At 39.7% G+C, this 16,366-nt stretch overlaps 1 pseudogene; it reads right to left on the reverse strand.

Annotated features, from left to right (window-relative positions):
* Positions 1-1,744: 1,744 nt before the first annotated feature.
* Positions 1,745-14,813, reverse strand: LOC103087183 (60S ribosomal protein L35a pseudogene; annotated as a pseudogene).
* Between the last annotated feature and the right edge of the window lie 1,553 nt (positions 14,814-16,366).

Raw genomic sequence — 16,366 nt, forward strand, 5'->3', positions numbered from 1 at the left:
GGAATTATTTGAAAGGTACTTAAATAGTGGACGGGAGGGCAGTTAGGAGACTATTGCAGTTATCCTGGCAGGAGGTGAGGAGGAACTGGATTAGTGAGGTGCCATGAGGTGGGAGGGTAGTCATGGAGACACAGGCAGCCTAGCTTTCTTCTGTGAACTGCCTGGAATGCTTCTTGTGGGCAGGGGTCATCTCATACTCTGTTGGTCTTTGCAGCACAATCCCGAACACGTGGACTCCCTGTTTCTTATGCCTGCAGTGCTAAGAGCTGCATTTGCTGTAAAATAATGAATCAGAGTGGAGATGACTACAAAGCATGACAGTCCTTTAGCATTTGAACTGCTGCAAGACAGGGAGTGAAACTTAGCCCTCCTTTCTGCAGTGTCCCCATGTGGGCAAAATTAGCATCATCATTAGCTGGTATTAGAAGCAGTGAATTGTAGACGAAAATAACTTCCGAATTAAAAATAACTTTTTCAGGAAAGCCAGGAGGAAAAATCAGAATGATTACCAAAATAATTTTTCTAGCAGGACTCTGGCTATTTATATTCCCATATAAGTGAAACTGAATTATATGAACGAGTGTTAAAGCAATTTAAGTGTTTCAAGTTCTTAATTGTGTGTCCTTGAAGCCTATTATATTTGCGGTGGGTAGCTGTAAATCTGTATTGACAGGTGTAAATTTACACTAATAAATTAATAACACAAGTAAGAAAGCAAACCCCAGCTCCTAGGATGCTGGGTTAGCTATAGAACTAACAGTATCAAGAAAACACAGATCCAATGTCACAGATCCAATCCAATCAATTCCGATTGATTTTTCCTCTTGATTAGACTAAGATGTGTACAGATGAAATTATAACACTTGGTATTTTTCTCACTTGTGTTTTTCACTTATTAAACTTATTCATCACACTTCTCTACCATTTCTATATCTAGAGGTCTGCTTTAAAGGTGAACCAAAAAAATTAAATACACAGCATCTCTAATGAAGGCTCTGGCAGAGTTTTCCATTCTCTCTATGTGCTGTGACACTGTGAACCTCAGCAAGCTGTTTATCTTCCACGTTCCAATTTCTAGGTTTCTTCTCAAGATCTGAGACAGCTCAGTAAGTGAATGTTTTCTTGTTTTGGGTCCTCTGTACTTCATCTCGAATCTCCTTAAAAAGGGGGGATTCTGGGCTTCCCTGGTGGCGCAGTGGTTGAGAGTCTGCCTGCCGATGTAGGGGACGCGGGTTCGTGTCCCGGTCCGGGAGGATCCCACATGCCGCTGAGCGGCTAGGGCCGTGAGCCATGGCCGCTGAGCCTGCGCGTCCAGAGCCTGTGCTCCGCAATGGGAGAGGCCACAACAGTGAGAGACCCGCGTACCGCAAAGAAAAAAAAAAAAAAAAAGGAGGGTGGTGACTCTGTCTTGTCATCTTTGATCATCTTCAGTTCCTAATAAAATGTCTTGGCACCTAACAGGTGTCATTTAGTCTATGCTAGATGAATAAGGACAAATGTCTGTCCTTCTGGTATAGGGAATATTATTTTTTGGTGTGAGATTGGGTGAAAAAAGGAGATACTAGTAAACTAAATTGATAGAAATCATTGAGAAAGTAGGAAAACACCTGGCATGGCACATGATATGTTCAATTTTATGTAGGCTGAGTTCACCAAAACCATCACCTTAAATGAAACCATTTTGGTGGATCTTTCTTTTTTCAACAAGAGAACAAATCCATACTTTATTTACTTTTCAATAAGTTTAAATCCTTGAAGGGGACAGCATCACTTGGATTCTGTGTCCAATGGCCTTAGCAGGAAGGTTTCTTCGGAATTTGGCACGAGCCATGCCACTGTTTCCATGAATGCAAGTTACATTTCCCCAGATTCCTCTGGTTTTGTTCGATTTTCCACCAGGAGTTACTGTGTTGTTCTTTGTTTGTGCACATAAGCACACCTCTTGCCTACACAGAATTCAGTTTCACCTCAAGCATAAACACCTTCAATTTTAAGAAGAGCTGTGTGCTCCCTCAAGTTCCAGGGATCCCACTTATAGCCAGCAAAAATGGCCTTGGACCACAGCCTTCCAGACGTATTTGTCGGTTTAGAAGTCCTTTGCCCAGTAGGCCTCCACGGGCTCCAAGGTGGCTGAGAGAGCTTTTCTGGTGTGATCTTCAGGATATTGACCTCTTAAGCTCTGAACCATGAACAATTATTTTTTAACAGTAATATCCACTTAAAAATTCAGACTTAGAAGAACAAGTCTTCAGGAACTTCTTTCTGAAAAAGTGAGACGCTACAAAATCTTAATCGTATGTACTGATAGCTAAACCCTGAAGGCCTGCATGCACAGCCCGAGTGGTTATATTGTTAGCTCTGCCTGTAGTGGGGGGGTTGAGCTAGGTGGGACACCAGTCACCCCCATGGTCACCTGGGCTGCTCTGCCTCTTCAAATTGACTAGGCAAGACTCTCCATCCTCTTGATCTTGGAAGAAATGATTTTAGCTTTTCACCATTGAGTATGATGTTAGCTGTGGGTTTGTCATCTATGGCCTTTACTATGTTGAGGTAGGTTCCCTCTATGCCCAGTTTCTGGAGAGTTTTTATCATGAATGGATGTTGAAAGTTATCAAAAGCTTTTTCTTCATCTATTGAGATGATTGTATGTTTTTTTTCCTTCAATTTGTTTATGTGGTGTATCACACTGATTGATTTGTAGATATTGAAAAAATTATTGCATCACAGGGATAAATTCCACTTGATCATGGTGTATGATCCTTTTAATGTGTTGTTGGATTTGGTTTGCTACTATTTTGTTGAGGATTTTTGTGTCTATGATCATCAGTGATACTGGCCTGTAATTTTCTTTTTTTTGTGATATCTTTGTCTGGTTTTGGTATCAGGGTGATGGTGGCCTCATAGAATGAATTTGGGAGTGTTCCTTCCTCTGCAACTTTTTAGAATAGTTTCTGAAGTATAGGTGTTAACTCTTCTCTAGGTGTTTGATAGAATTTTCCTGTGAAGCCATCTGGTCCTGGACTTTTGTTTTTTGGGAGTTTTAAAATTACTGATTCAGTTTCATTACTGATAATTATTCATCTGTTCATATTTCCTCTTTCTTCCTGGTTCATCTTGGGAGATTGTACCTTTCTAAGAATTTGTCCATTTCTTCTAGGTTGTCTCCATATGCAGTCTGCCTGTACTAGTTTCCTACTGCTGCCATAACAGTTTACCACAAATTTACTCATTTACAGCCACTTCCACAGTTTTGTAGATCAGAAGTCTTTGTGGGTTCTACTGGATTCTCTGTTCCCGTTCTCACAAGGCCAAAATCAAGGTGCCAAACAGGCTGGGCTCTTCTCTGGAAGCTCTGCGGAAGAATCCCTTTCCAAGCTCATTCTGATTGTTCGCAGAAACAGGTTTTTGCAGTTGTAGGACTGAGATCCTCATTTCCTTACTGGCTGTCAGTCAAGGTCTGCTCTCTGTTCCAGGGGCCCCCTGGGTTCCTTCCCATGTGGCCCCCTCCATCTTTAAGCTGGCAGTGGTCCATTGAATCCTTCTCTTTCTTCAAATCTATCATACTTCCCCTTTGCCTTTCTCTTCTACCACCAGCCAGAATATGTTCTCTGCTTTTAAGGATGCATGTGTTACATTGGGGTACTCAAACAGTCCAGGGTAATCTCCCCATGTTAAGGTGAACAGGCTAGAAGTCTTAAAATTCCACCTGCAAAGTCCTTTTTGTCATGTAACAAAACATATTCATGTGTGTGATATCTTAGAGTCACAGTTTCTGGGGACTAGGGTGAGGCATTTTTAAGAGGCCATCTTAGAAATTCTGTTACCACACCTCCCCAAAAGGAGGCCTTCTGCAGAGGGTATCTATGGGCAATAGTCCATTAACAAAGCACTGTCACTTTGCATATAGCCTCGATGAGTTCCCTTTAGGTCTAGTTTCTGAAAATGAGACATTTTATTTGATTAATAGCAAAAGGAACCAGGTCACTGACAATAAGAGGCCTGAAACTTAGGACGTGTTTCATGTGCATGTAGGAACTTGCCTGTGCACAGAAGGTGTCAGTTCATCTCATGGTCACTCAGCTATGTTATGGGTACTGGTAGCACCATGTGTCGTGCTTTGAATATATCATATCTCAGTGCAGCATTGAATGAGAACATGGATGCTGATGATTGTCAAATCTCAGGTAGTAAATTTATGTAGTGGGAATTACCACTCTTTGGGATAAAGCTTCCTTTTTTTTTTTTCCAAGCTAGAAAATGCTTATAGGAACAATTCATGTCATGGAGGACTATCACTGTATATATGCTCCTATCACCAGCTTCCAGGTGACATGGAAGAGAAGCTATTTAACTTTTAGTTACTAATTCAATAAGGAATTTCAATAACCCAACAAATTAAAATAAGTGGGAAGTGCAGATTTAATACTTGAACGTATACCATCAATCTTAAACTTGTTAAATAAGAAAATCAAACTCATTTTCATACTGAAGAATAAAGGGATTACTGTGTAGTATTTGACCCCCAAAAGGTGTTGTTAACGTAATGTTATAATCGATGGAAACTGAGAATTTAGGAAATGAGAGAACATGGAGCCATACATCAAAAGTGCCCTAAGACAGTTACAGGTAGTAAATCTCTACATTACATATTTTATACAAGATGCCTATTTTATACATCCCCCCACCTTGTATGTTTTTCAGGCTTGTTGGTATGCTTATTAGCTTTTAGAGTATGGACATTTTTTTTTTTAATAGATTTTAATTGGAGTATAATTTCTTCACAATACTGTGTTAGTTTCTGTTGTACACCAAAGTGAATCAGCCATATGCATACACATGTCCTCACATCCCCTCCCTCTTGAGCCTCCCTCCCACCCTCCCTATCCCGCCCCTCTAGGTCATCGCAAAGCACCGAGCTGATCTCCCTGTGCTATGCTGCTGCTTCCCACTAGCTATTTTACATTTGGTAATGTGTATATGTCGATGCTACTCAACATCACTAATTATTAGTATGTACTTTTATGGAAGAAAAATATGTAATGATTTGGGATGGGAGAGAAATGTTATAATAGTAAAGAAGGCATTAACTAGATTTATTAAAATTTAAATATAAATGTGAAGTGGTATAATATGGATGACTGTATACTGACCTGATAAGCAATTTCCATACATAACTTTTGATGACATTGTGAGATGTTATGACCATTGGTGAGATATCATATTCTGCAGACATTTCTGTGTCTTTAACATGAGAATGATGGAATCTTCTCTAAGTTTTCTCCCGTGAGACCACTTGTAAGAGCAAAGCTAGTTGGTACTTATTTAATGCACTGAGGTCCTTTGCAGGGCACCTTTAAAGCACTATTTTGGTTTAATTCTGAATCAACTGTATTCCTGAGTTTGGAAAATCAAATTTTAACATGAACTTGCAAATAGCCCCAGTGCTTCACCCCTAATTCATATTCCAGCAACCTTCACTGTAGCAGGAAGCAGAGTCAAGCTGTTGCCATGAAGATTGTTTCAAGAGCTCAGAAATCCTCCAGGGACCCCTTTATCACCGCTTTTCAAAGAAGCCTTTATTCCTCTCTTCTCCTGTTTCCTGCAAAGGGAGTTGTGTCTAATACTTGAGGACATGGTGAGGCCTACAAGGACCTGAGGACTCCTCCAGGACTGTGATCTTTGGAATTGTGAAATCTATCATTCTGGTCCTTATCCTTCTTGCTTCCCACTCTGCCACATTGTAACAAATGCTGTTGTTTTGTGAAACTTTACTGTATGGTAAAACCTGCTTTTTCATTTTTAAAGGACTGTGCTCCCAGGCCAATTGGCATTTGTCTTGTTCTAAGTCTTCTGTGTAAAGGTCCATCAGACTCATTAAAGTAACATTTTTGGACTATATTATCTATTTTAAGATCTTAATTGATATACAGTTTTCTTTATTAATGGGCACCAAAAAGTGTCTTAATCTAAGCCAATAATGTTAACTTTTATTTCAAGGTATGTTATGCTTAAATTTTTTTTTCCTCTGAAAGGTGATGAGATAGTTAAAAAAAAAAAGTAGAAAAAAGTGTGTATTGATATTGCTAATTACGGATATGAATGTATAGGCAAAGTTAGTATATGGATTTAATGTATTTTCAGTAAATTTCTAAATAAAAATCATCTCACGTATTTCATCTTATATGAGGTAGCTGGGAATTGCTATTTCACTTTTGAAAGGAAAAATAGAAGCTTTTTATTTTATTTTTTTGGCCACACCCAGTGGCATGCAGTATCTTAGTTCCCCGACCAGGGATCAAACCCATGCCCACTGCAGTGGAAGCGAAGAATCCTAATCATTGGACCACCAGGGAATTCCCAGGAAAAACTGAAGCTTTTTAACGCCACAACATTCTTAGGGAAGCATAGTTGTCCTATTTCATGGGGACATGGAGAAAGAGAAAATAATGTAGATTTTTAAGGAGGCTAAAGGAGGTGGACTTTCTCAATCATATTTATACTGAGTCCAATAGATCTTAACATTTTCTTCTGAAAAGAATATTAATCTTGGTCATGCATTATCAGACTAGGCCGTGAGTACATTCTGGCAGAATATGGATGTATATGAAAGTAGAATATGAATATATATGAAATGTATTATATGTAATATATATTATTTATAATGAGGCAGAAGCTAAATTTGTATTTATTTTTGAGCTAAAACATTATAGTTCAGGAATTCCCTGGCGGTCCAGTGGTTAGGACTTGGTGCTTTCACTGCCGGGGCCAGGGTTCAATCCCTGGTTGAGGAACTAAAATCCTGCAAGCTGCATGGTGTGGCCTAAATAAATAAATAAAATAAAACATTAGAGTTCAAAGACATTACAGCTTATGGGAAAGCAAAACTGACCCATGAAGTATGAGTTTATTCTTCTCTGAAGTAAGGCCTTTTTCAGTGGCAAAGCTTGAGAATGCTGATCTGTATGATGGGGAAATTAGTGTTTGGACAAGAAATAAACTAATATATTCTGTTATGATCTAAAAAGGAAAATAATACTTGCCTTCAGGTATTTAGAATTACTGTACAGATCCAGGCTTACAATAAGATGACCATTTTTCCCGTTTTCAATTATTTGAGGATATAAAAACAAAACAAATATCATTATTGAGTACATGCTATATACAAGCCAGAACTGTATGTACTGAATTGGCCAGGACAGGCAGAATTCATGGCCATAAGGAGGGCAGGCCCTGGCCAAGATTCAGGGTAGCAGGAAAGGTCTAGCCGGGTGGATGGAACATAATGTCCCATAACATGTAGAAATTGGCAAGTGGGAACAAATGATTTCTTAGCAAGTTAGAGGCCTCGGGCTGGTCTAAAGGAGGTAAAAAGAATATATTGACAAACAGGTGGAAACAAAATAATGAAATGTCCAGAGGGAAGTATGTGGAAAGCATCAAGTCGACCTGGTTGCAGGTAGGAAAACCAAGTCCTTGGGAGCGGAAGAAAGTGACCGGCAAGACTTCTAGTTGAGCGGAATCGAGGCATAGGGCTTATCATCAACCTGGGACTCAGCAGGCAGGAACCTTCCAGGGATCTGGGGTCAAGCCTGTTTATGGTTTCTTAGAAAACTGCTGTCTTGAATGGGATTGGGGTGAGGCTGACAGCAAGTGTGATTTGATGCTTGTCCCTCAGTACTGATCTGAGTAGCTCATGACGGTTATCTGGTCAGAAAAGGGGACTAATTCTAGAGCTCAGAATAAGGAAGAAAATGCAGACAGTAGTCATATATACAGTCTCAAGTGAGGAGTGAGGAAGACTTCTGGCACCTCTCCAGTTGTTATGCAGGTGCAAAAATTATTTAATTTTTTCTTTCTGTCTTGAATGGATATGCTACCTATTTGGTGGCATAACACACAGATTCAAGTTAAACGTCAATGCATATTTTAATGTTTTAATCAATGTACATACTAAATGATTTGAATTGGAAAAGGAATTTTGGGAACAGAATCCAACGTTAAGCTTGACAGGAAGTGAATATTTGGACAAGGAATACTGGAGCATTCTACTATGGCATATGTTCAGGTTTAGAATAAGACTATATTTTTCAAACCAATCTAGGGATACAAAACCAAATCTATATAGAATGGGAATATTAAATTAAAAATTCGCTTGTTAGAATGGAATTCAGACCTTGCATGTAGAACTGCAGGAGAAGTGCAGTCAGCAGTGACCTGTAGGAATGAGGACCTGGCTTGATGGAGGGGGAATGGGAGAGTCTGGTCCAGCGAGGACAAAAGTACAGTTAGGGAGAGCCCTGGAAAACAAGTTCTCTTTCAAGCTGCACTGGAAGTAGGCATGCACTTGCTTATGCTAGACTTGAGCTTTGTGTGGCAAGCAGGATCAGTACACAACACCCCCCTTTCTTTGCCCGTTCAGTTGCTGCTCTTGGGGTTTCGCAAGCTGCCTGCTCACGTGAATCTCCATTTTGTCCACGCCTGGCAATAGCTGCTCGGAACCTCGCCTCTGGCAGCTGATGATTTCAAGTATCCAGACCTGTCATGATGCTCTCCAGGAGAGGCATCAGGCTGTCATCCGGTATTAGGCAGCCCCCAGCTGACACAAAAGGCCTTTCACTGAGTGCCCTTCTCTCTCAAGCTTTTGAATTGCATATTTTGATAGTGGTTGAGGTAAGAAACAAGTTCAGAATCCAAACTGAGGCATTCAGTTGCTCTCCTAACCACTTGGCCTAATTTCTTTAGTCACTATTTTGCGGTTTGAGCCAAGTTTGCATAGTTTTGACAATTTCAAGGCCTTAGATGCAGCCATTGATTTCTTCAGAAGGGCTGTTCCATGGGTCATGAAAACTGAGCAGCTGGGCACTTTCTTCTCATCCTCGTCATAGCCAAGGAAATGAAAAGACCACAGGTTTAAGTAAACTAGATGAAGCTAATCTTTCTTCCTCTGACGCAGCTCAAGTCCGCTTCATTCTTCAGCAGAAGAATGTCAGGCCCTGCCTCTGAGGTGCTTCTCTTGCCATAGATGATGTGACACAACCATACTCTCGACCAGAATCTAAGACAAATCTTGACCTTAGTATGTGAGAATTACAGAGTTTTACCCAGATTTCTTCTTGCTGTTACTCTGCTACTGACCTCTACGCCTATTGTGATAACTAGGGTTCAAACTTGTTAACAATTTTGATAAAATGATTTTTCTTTCCTGCTTTTCTTGGTGCCTCATCTTTGTTTATTATATACGTATGCTTCCAGAATCAGGGTCCAATATACTTGTGTAGTGGGTGTTTATTTATGGCTATTGTTTAAACATTATGCCTTCTTTGGTAACCACATCCTAAATTTCTTCAGGGGCCATGCCTTTCCCAGTTGCAGAGATGGAATACATGACCCAGTTTTAAGTCATTCATGTTTCACTAGCCCGTGACATGGGTTCAAGGCTAGGCATGTGACTCAAGCAGGTTCCATCAGAGTGAGAACGAGAGCTGTTTTGTAGACTCTATCATTAAACACAGGCTTTAATTTTTGCAAGCTAAGGTCTAAGGAACTGTATGGTATGGAGCTTTAGCAATCATTTATGGGCCATTGATGGTGACTGTGTTAAACAATGAAGCTAACATACAAAGGAGAGGAGAGCTAAGTAGAGGTGACAGAAGCAGACCATCTTGTGACGTCATTTGAATCCTTCCAAGAATCCATGTCTTTATTATTTTTTTTAATTGAAGTATAGTTGGTTTACAATGTTGTGTTAGTTTTTGGTGTGTAGCAGCATGATTCCATTATATATAGGTATCTCAAGAATCGGTGTCTTAACCCAACTGTGAGTCAGTTTATTCTCTACTTTGCTTCAACAAGTTTGTCTTGGATTTTCGGTATCTTGAATTTAAAAAAGGTAACTGAGCGTTTCAATCTAATGCTTGGGCTTGGCTACTTGCTGACAGGCTTCTTGATATCACCTGTGGCCTGGATCTTTGATCGTCTTCACCCACTTTCATACTTTCTATGCTGGGTTTACACCCTGTTGGGACATCTTGATATTTCATATTCAATTCCGATGCTCTCTTATAGTCTGGATGAAATTCCAAGATATAATAACTGTGTTTTTCCCCTTGAGTATTTTAGGAAAGCTTAATGACTCAATAAATAAATTACCTCTTCAATAACTCAAAGTGGAGAGACTTCAAGGAATTTCACATAACTGACCACCGGGTACACAAATATATTAAGGTCAGTGGCTCATTAGTTTTTCTTTCTCTATCATGGATATTCTTATATCATTTTACTCTCTTTGATCGTGACCTTTCTGACATTCTACTTGGCTGGCAAGTAACAAGATAACTGCTCATAAAGGGAAGAGATGATGAAAGAGATTTCTGTAATAGATTTTACTATAATGGGATCAGAATGGCAGGGAAAGAAAAGGAGTAGTTAGAGGCAAAACAGCCCATGGTTCTCACTACCATGCATTTTGTGGTTTTCTGAGAAATTAAAGATTACCCGAGAAGCGAGGTTCAAACAACACATTTTGAAATCAGTAACAGTCCTAGGGACCTTCTCCTATAGACCATGGACTGTGTGAGAATGGGGGTTGGTTCTGGGTATCATGTTGAAGCCCAATCTGTGTTTCAAAATAAAGGCCAACTTAAGCCTTTTAGCAATACTAACAATGCCCTGTGGTAAAAGTTCCCATTCTACTCCTTATGGTATCCAGTACCTCTTTTAACCCTAATTGTACCTTTTTAATTGGAGCTTTCCCCAAACTCTTCTTTTTTTTATGGTTCATTCTGTGCTGAGGGGATACAGATGCCTCATGGGTCAAAACCAAACCAAACCAAACATAACTGCTCCACAGCAAATTGAGAAACACCTGAAGTTTTCTCCATTCTTGACCCTCTCTTTCCTTGATTGCTTCCAGCTCTCCTTCTCTGCCCTTCTACTGAGGTTCTCCCCTCTGCTTTTTGATTCTGATCCATTGTGTAAAACATTTCAGCTCAGTGCTAAGAAAGTAGCTAGGAAAGAAGCTTGCAATATGAGGGGCAGAGAGGCTTCTGGAGATAAGGGGGAGTGACAAGGGCTTGATGATTTTAATTTGAAAAGTCTTCATAGAAGAGCTTAAATATGAACAGTTTTGAAAAAAGAGTCATCATGATTTAAGCAGAGAAAATGTAAGGGATTACTAGGAAAATGAGTCAGCTGGAGAAGATAGTCCACCTTTTTTAGTTAGAATTAGATTCAGTTGTTAATAGGAAATATTAGACTTAAAAATATTAAACAAAAAAAGTTTATGAAACATCAGTATGTTAGTATGTTAACGTGACACTTTAAACACTAGTCTGGTGCTTTGTGGTCATCAGGGATCCAGGATCCTGTCATTCTTCTCTTACCATCTGAGGTCATGGCTTTCATTCTCGAAAGTATTACCTCTTGGTCCAAAATGGCTTCTGAAGCTCTAGTCATCAAATGTGTTCTGTAGTTGGGAAGAAGGAAAAGAGGCAAAAGGGGAATATTTTCTTACAGTGAAGTTGCTTTCCTTTAAGCAGTTTTCCCAGAATTCCCATACAGGACTTCTGTTTATCTCATTGGCCAGAGCTTGGTCACATGGACATACCTTGCTGTAACATTGTCTGGGAAATGTAGTCTTTTAACTGGTTGCATTTCCATCCCACATAAAATCTGGTCTTGTAAGTAAGGAAGGAGGAGGGAATGGCTCTTGGATAGCAGCTTGTACTCTGCTAAAAAAATCCTTGAAATCTATGGTTGCTTTTTAGGAGATACACTAAGTTATTAGAAGCTTTACAGACCTGCAAGGAATTTGGTTCTTCTTATTTTCAATGTATGAATTGGTAAGAGTCTTAGTAAGAATATTGGCCTTGAGTGTAGTGACTTGGGTATAAGAGGATGGAAATTGTAATTTCTGAGAAGGCGTTTATAACATTTGGTTATGAGTAAAGTAGAGAAGGATGTAAAAATATTTTAAAGTTTGGGGGTTAAGTATGACAAAAATGGTCAAACAGAAGTTAGAAAGGGATGAGTAGCCCAGTAAAATATATGAATTGAACACTGAAAAAATTGAGGTAGATTTCAGTTGTATGCTTGTGGTACTGGACAAGGGTGGGGCGAAAGCCTAAAATAAGCAATGAGTAGTATTTAGAAGTAAAACCAGTGCATTCTAGTGTTGAGGTTGGCCATCTGGTTGAGAGGCAAGTCATATAAAGTAAATGAGTGAAGAGGAACACTTGCAACACAATAGGGAATATTGGAAATTGTAGGGAATATTCTAAAGGGGCAGCTGCTGCTTGGCTGCAGCCAATCATTGCCATCAAAGAAATCAGGCTTAGGTCTTCTACTTTTTCAGGAGAATATAGAAGATAGAAATCCAGACTTTTATATAACCTTCCAGATTTAAAAATAATTTTGCAGGTCAAGCAAATATGTCTGAAGACTGGATTTGCCCAATGGATCAGTTTTGCAACTTCTGATCTAGTTCAACATCTTTATTTTACTGAGACTGAGATCTAGTGACTTGCCCAGGGTCACATAGCTCATCAGTAGATCCCTGCCTCTCGACTCCCCTTTGTCCTCCTACTTTTAGAGCTAAGAAAGTCACATGGAACTGTTTGGTGGAAAGGAATTATCAGGGGAATTAGGCGTTTCACATAGGTTTGCAGTTAACTCCAAAAGTGCCTAGCACATTGCTTAGCATTCAGGGGCATCTATATCGATGTTAGCTCAATCTCTGTGTGAATTGTTCAAAACATGTAGGTTAATGAATGAAACAGAGGAAAAGGAAAAAGCAAAAGAGTAATTATCACACGTTGGGGAGTCCCCATAATTAACCATGGAAACAAGATAATGAATTAGCAAAGATGGCATGCAAGGAGCAGTCAGAAGCAGCCAGGATTTCTTTGTGAACCTCTGCCTTTACCTTTGCCCTAATTACAGCTTTAGGCTGTAAATGTTTTAATTTGGGGATAATTTCCAGCCCTTTAATAAATTTCTTTCCAATTATACTGCCACCTTAAACTTACAGCCTCATAAGGAAGTGTGGTCTTCAGAGAATATTTCTTCTCCCCTTAGTTGAAATTAGATAGATTGATTAATTTTGGCTTAAATTTCTAAAAATGTGCGGTTGTATCTTGAGATTATCCTACCATTAGTGGTTAAGTGTCTCCAGAATAAGTAATTACTGTCACTAAAAGACAAATTTGTCAGAAGAAATGTCCTTTGAAAATCCCCTTTTTGTTATAAATATGTCCTTACGTCTCACCAAAATTTGCTGTATTATCTCAGTAACATAGATCACAGGGAAATAATTTTTGAAGTGACCAATTCTATTTTAGGTTTTAATGTGCATAGTGAAATATATTTGTTTAAAGTTCTTAGGAGAGAAGTCCCTGGAAACTAGAATTTTTAATTTAATGCTCATGTTAGAATCTTGACTAGGGAACACAATGGAAAGACCTTGGGGATCTGGTAGACTCCATAGGCAGTTTATCTCAGAACTAACTGCTCTTGCAGTGGATTTTGCTTACAGTAATATCAGCCTGTATTTATAATTTGTTCTCCTGGAAATTATCTCACAAAACTGAATTACCTACAAGGTCAGTGGTGCTGGACTAAGGTTACATACTGGTCAGTTTTTTTTTTGATTGGATTTATCACTATAATACCCCAGCTAAACAGTGCTGGAATACAGTCACTAAAAAGAGAAGAAAAAATGTCTATTAATCATTTGATGTTTAGCCATGCCCTTATACTTTTTTTCTTTCCTTTTTAGTTCCAAGTCACATATAAAATACCTGCAGATCTCAACAAGAAAATGAGATTCTTCTCTGCTATCACCTGAAGCTGCTGTGACCATAAAACTAAAAAATTACATTTTGTCTCCTTGCCCATAAAGAATGCCCACCAGAGCGGGTCCAATATCTTATCTTTCTACCCAGATAGTGCTTGTTGCTAAATACACAGAGCCTGATTTTACAATCTTCACTCAACTCTGACTTCCACCACTTTCAGTGGGGGGGAAAATTCTTATGAAAGGTTTATAAATGATGTGAAAATGGGCTATAATTTTGTAACTTGCTTCATTGTCATCTGGGATCTGTTGAGATTCTTTTGAGTAGAGTCAACCCAGTTCAGAGTTGTGTGCTACAAGTCTGCTGGATGGAGGAGAGAAAGCATGACCTCATCACTTGGATGGGAGTTGACATTGCAGGGGCAAAGATGATGAAAATCAAAGATACCCTTGATCATAGTTTTTTTTTTTTTTTTTGCGATACGCGGGCCTCTCACTGTTGTGGCCTCTCCCGTTGCAGAGCACAGGCTCTGGACGCACAGGCTCAGCGGCCATGGCTCACAGGCCCAGCCACTCCGCGGCATGTGGGATCCTCCCGGACCGGGGCATGAACCCGTGTCCCCTGCATTGGCAGGTGGACTCTCAACCACTGCACCACCAGGGAAGCCCTGATTATAGAGTTTTGAAAGCAACTCTAAAGCTCCCAGGGTGGACAGAAAAGAGGCCTTTCCCATCTCCACTGCATCCTGAGAAATGAGATGCAGCAAGAAAGATTTCAGGTTCTTAAATTTGGGGGTGTCACATAGCCCTCTGAGAATCAGATAAAAATTATGAACATTTTCAACAGAAAAAATATCCATAAAGATACATACATAGAATTTTGAAAACTTGTGGTTTTATTTATTAAAAATTTGAAAGGATTTATTCCCTAAATATTTCTCTGGATTTTTGGGGGGTCCTGGGGCCCAGGTTATGAATTCCTGGACCTCTGAGGATGATTGTGGAAACTTACCTTGGACATCTGTGTAATTTGTGTTCTCCAGCTACACTTACCTAATCTTATATTCAGGGTGATATTAACAGTAATAACCTGTGCTGTGTGTCTTTTGTGTCTGTCTGCCAATTCAGGAGACCTGTCTGCTGCAAAGTTCTTTTCTCTCCCCTCAAGTAATCATATCTGGAAGTCCTTGAGATGTTTCAGTTGTGTTCATGATCAAGGCCAGACAGTGGTCATATGGTGTCCTCTGGTCCTGATGCCTTTGCTGGACACTGATGCCCTCTCTGTTGGATAGCTCTTGTTCCCCTGACTGCGGCCACCTCTCAGGCACTGATGACTGCCTGATGGATGATGGCACATCCCTGCCACTTCTGCTGGGACCCATGGTGTCCTGCTTCTGCTGAAGCATTGGAGACTTTGAGGGGCTACACATGCTCTGTCTTTTCCAGATTTCCAGTGATCCCAGGTCCTGTGTCAAGGAGAATGCTTTTCTCTCTTTTGTGTACCTGTTATTCCAATTAGATGGTTTCTAATGAGTTCTGATTTAACAGTGTTTAGCAAGACAGAACTTTAACTTTTATTTCTATTTCCTTCCTCCTTGGTGCGAAGGGCAAACCCAAGTGACCCCTGATGTACTCAGAATCCTCAGTCTTCTGCCACGATTGAAGTTTGTCTCTGGTCCAGTGGTGTTTGCCTGATTCACTCTCCCTTTAGGAGTTCCTCATGCAAATACCATTCCAGGGGCCTATTCCCTACTTTATTGGGGGTACTCAGAATTTGTCCTCAACAAGGAAAGGACCAGCATAGATTTAAACTAGAAAATTCAAGAACATCAATATTTAAGAATAATATAGACAATAGTGTGACCTTTGGGACTTAGGCATATTTTTCGGAGATATTTTGGAGAGCTCTTCCAGATCTCTGTGTGCCCCTCCAGAGACAAACTCTTTGTAATTCTACTCTGCCCTACGTCCAAGCCAGTGTAGTATTGTGAAAAATTGCATTAACAAAATTCCAGGCTCTTACTGGAAATATGTACCTTCTTTACTGTAAATAACTCCATACAGTACCTGTAATAAGTTAGAATCAGGATGATCTTTCTGTCATGATTCTGTTTTTTAGACAATTCATGTACCTCAAACTCCATAGGAATCAATAAAATATGAATCTGAAATAATGCTCAATTTTAAAGCTTAGCATGCGGTGTACGGAAAAAATGCCTCACCATTTTTCTCGTTGTCGTTTGAAGGTAGAGGTGTAGATTCATCAAACATTGGAAACACATTTTGAAAATGCCGGTATCTCCATCAGTTATAGATTTGTCATAATGCTGACGCCTCCTGCTGTCCCACTGTATTCTTCACTCCTAATCATTTGTCCTCTCCTTGACATGCTGCATTCACCCAGCTCAGGGTTGTACTCTCTCCAGTGTTCTGTGTGCCCTCACCTTCAATTTCCTACCAAGCCCATTGGCCATCCTCAAATCAAACAGGGAATTTCCAAACCAGTCTTCATCCATTTGTCTTATGAACTTTCTCTCCCTCCATATCAATTGCATTTTCTCTCATAAATTCTAT

Source organism: Lipotes vexillifer, unplaced genomic scaffold (assembly GCF_000442215.2).
Source record: "Lipotes vexillifer unplaced genomic scaffold, Lipotes_vexillifer_v1.1 scaffold78, whole genome shotgun sequence".
In the NCBI taxonomy this organism is placed as follows: Eukaryota; Metazoa; Chordata; class Mammalia; order Artiodactyla; family Lipotidae; genus Lipotes; species Lipotes vexillifer.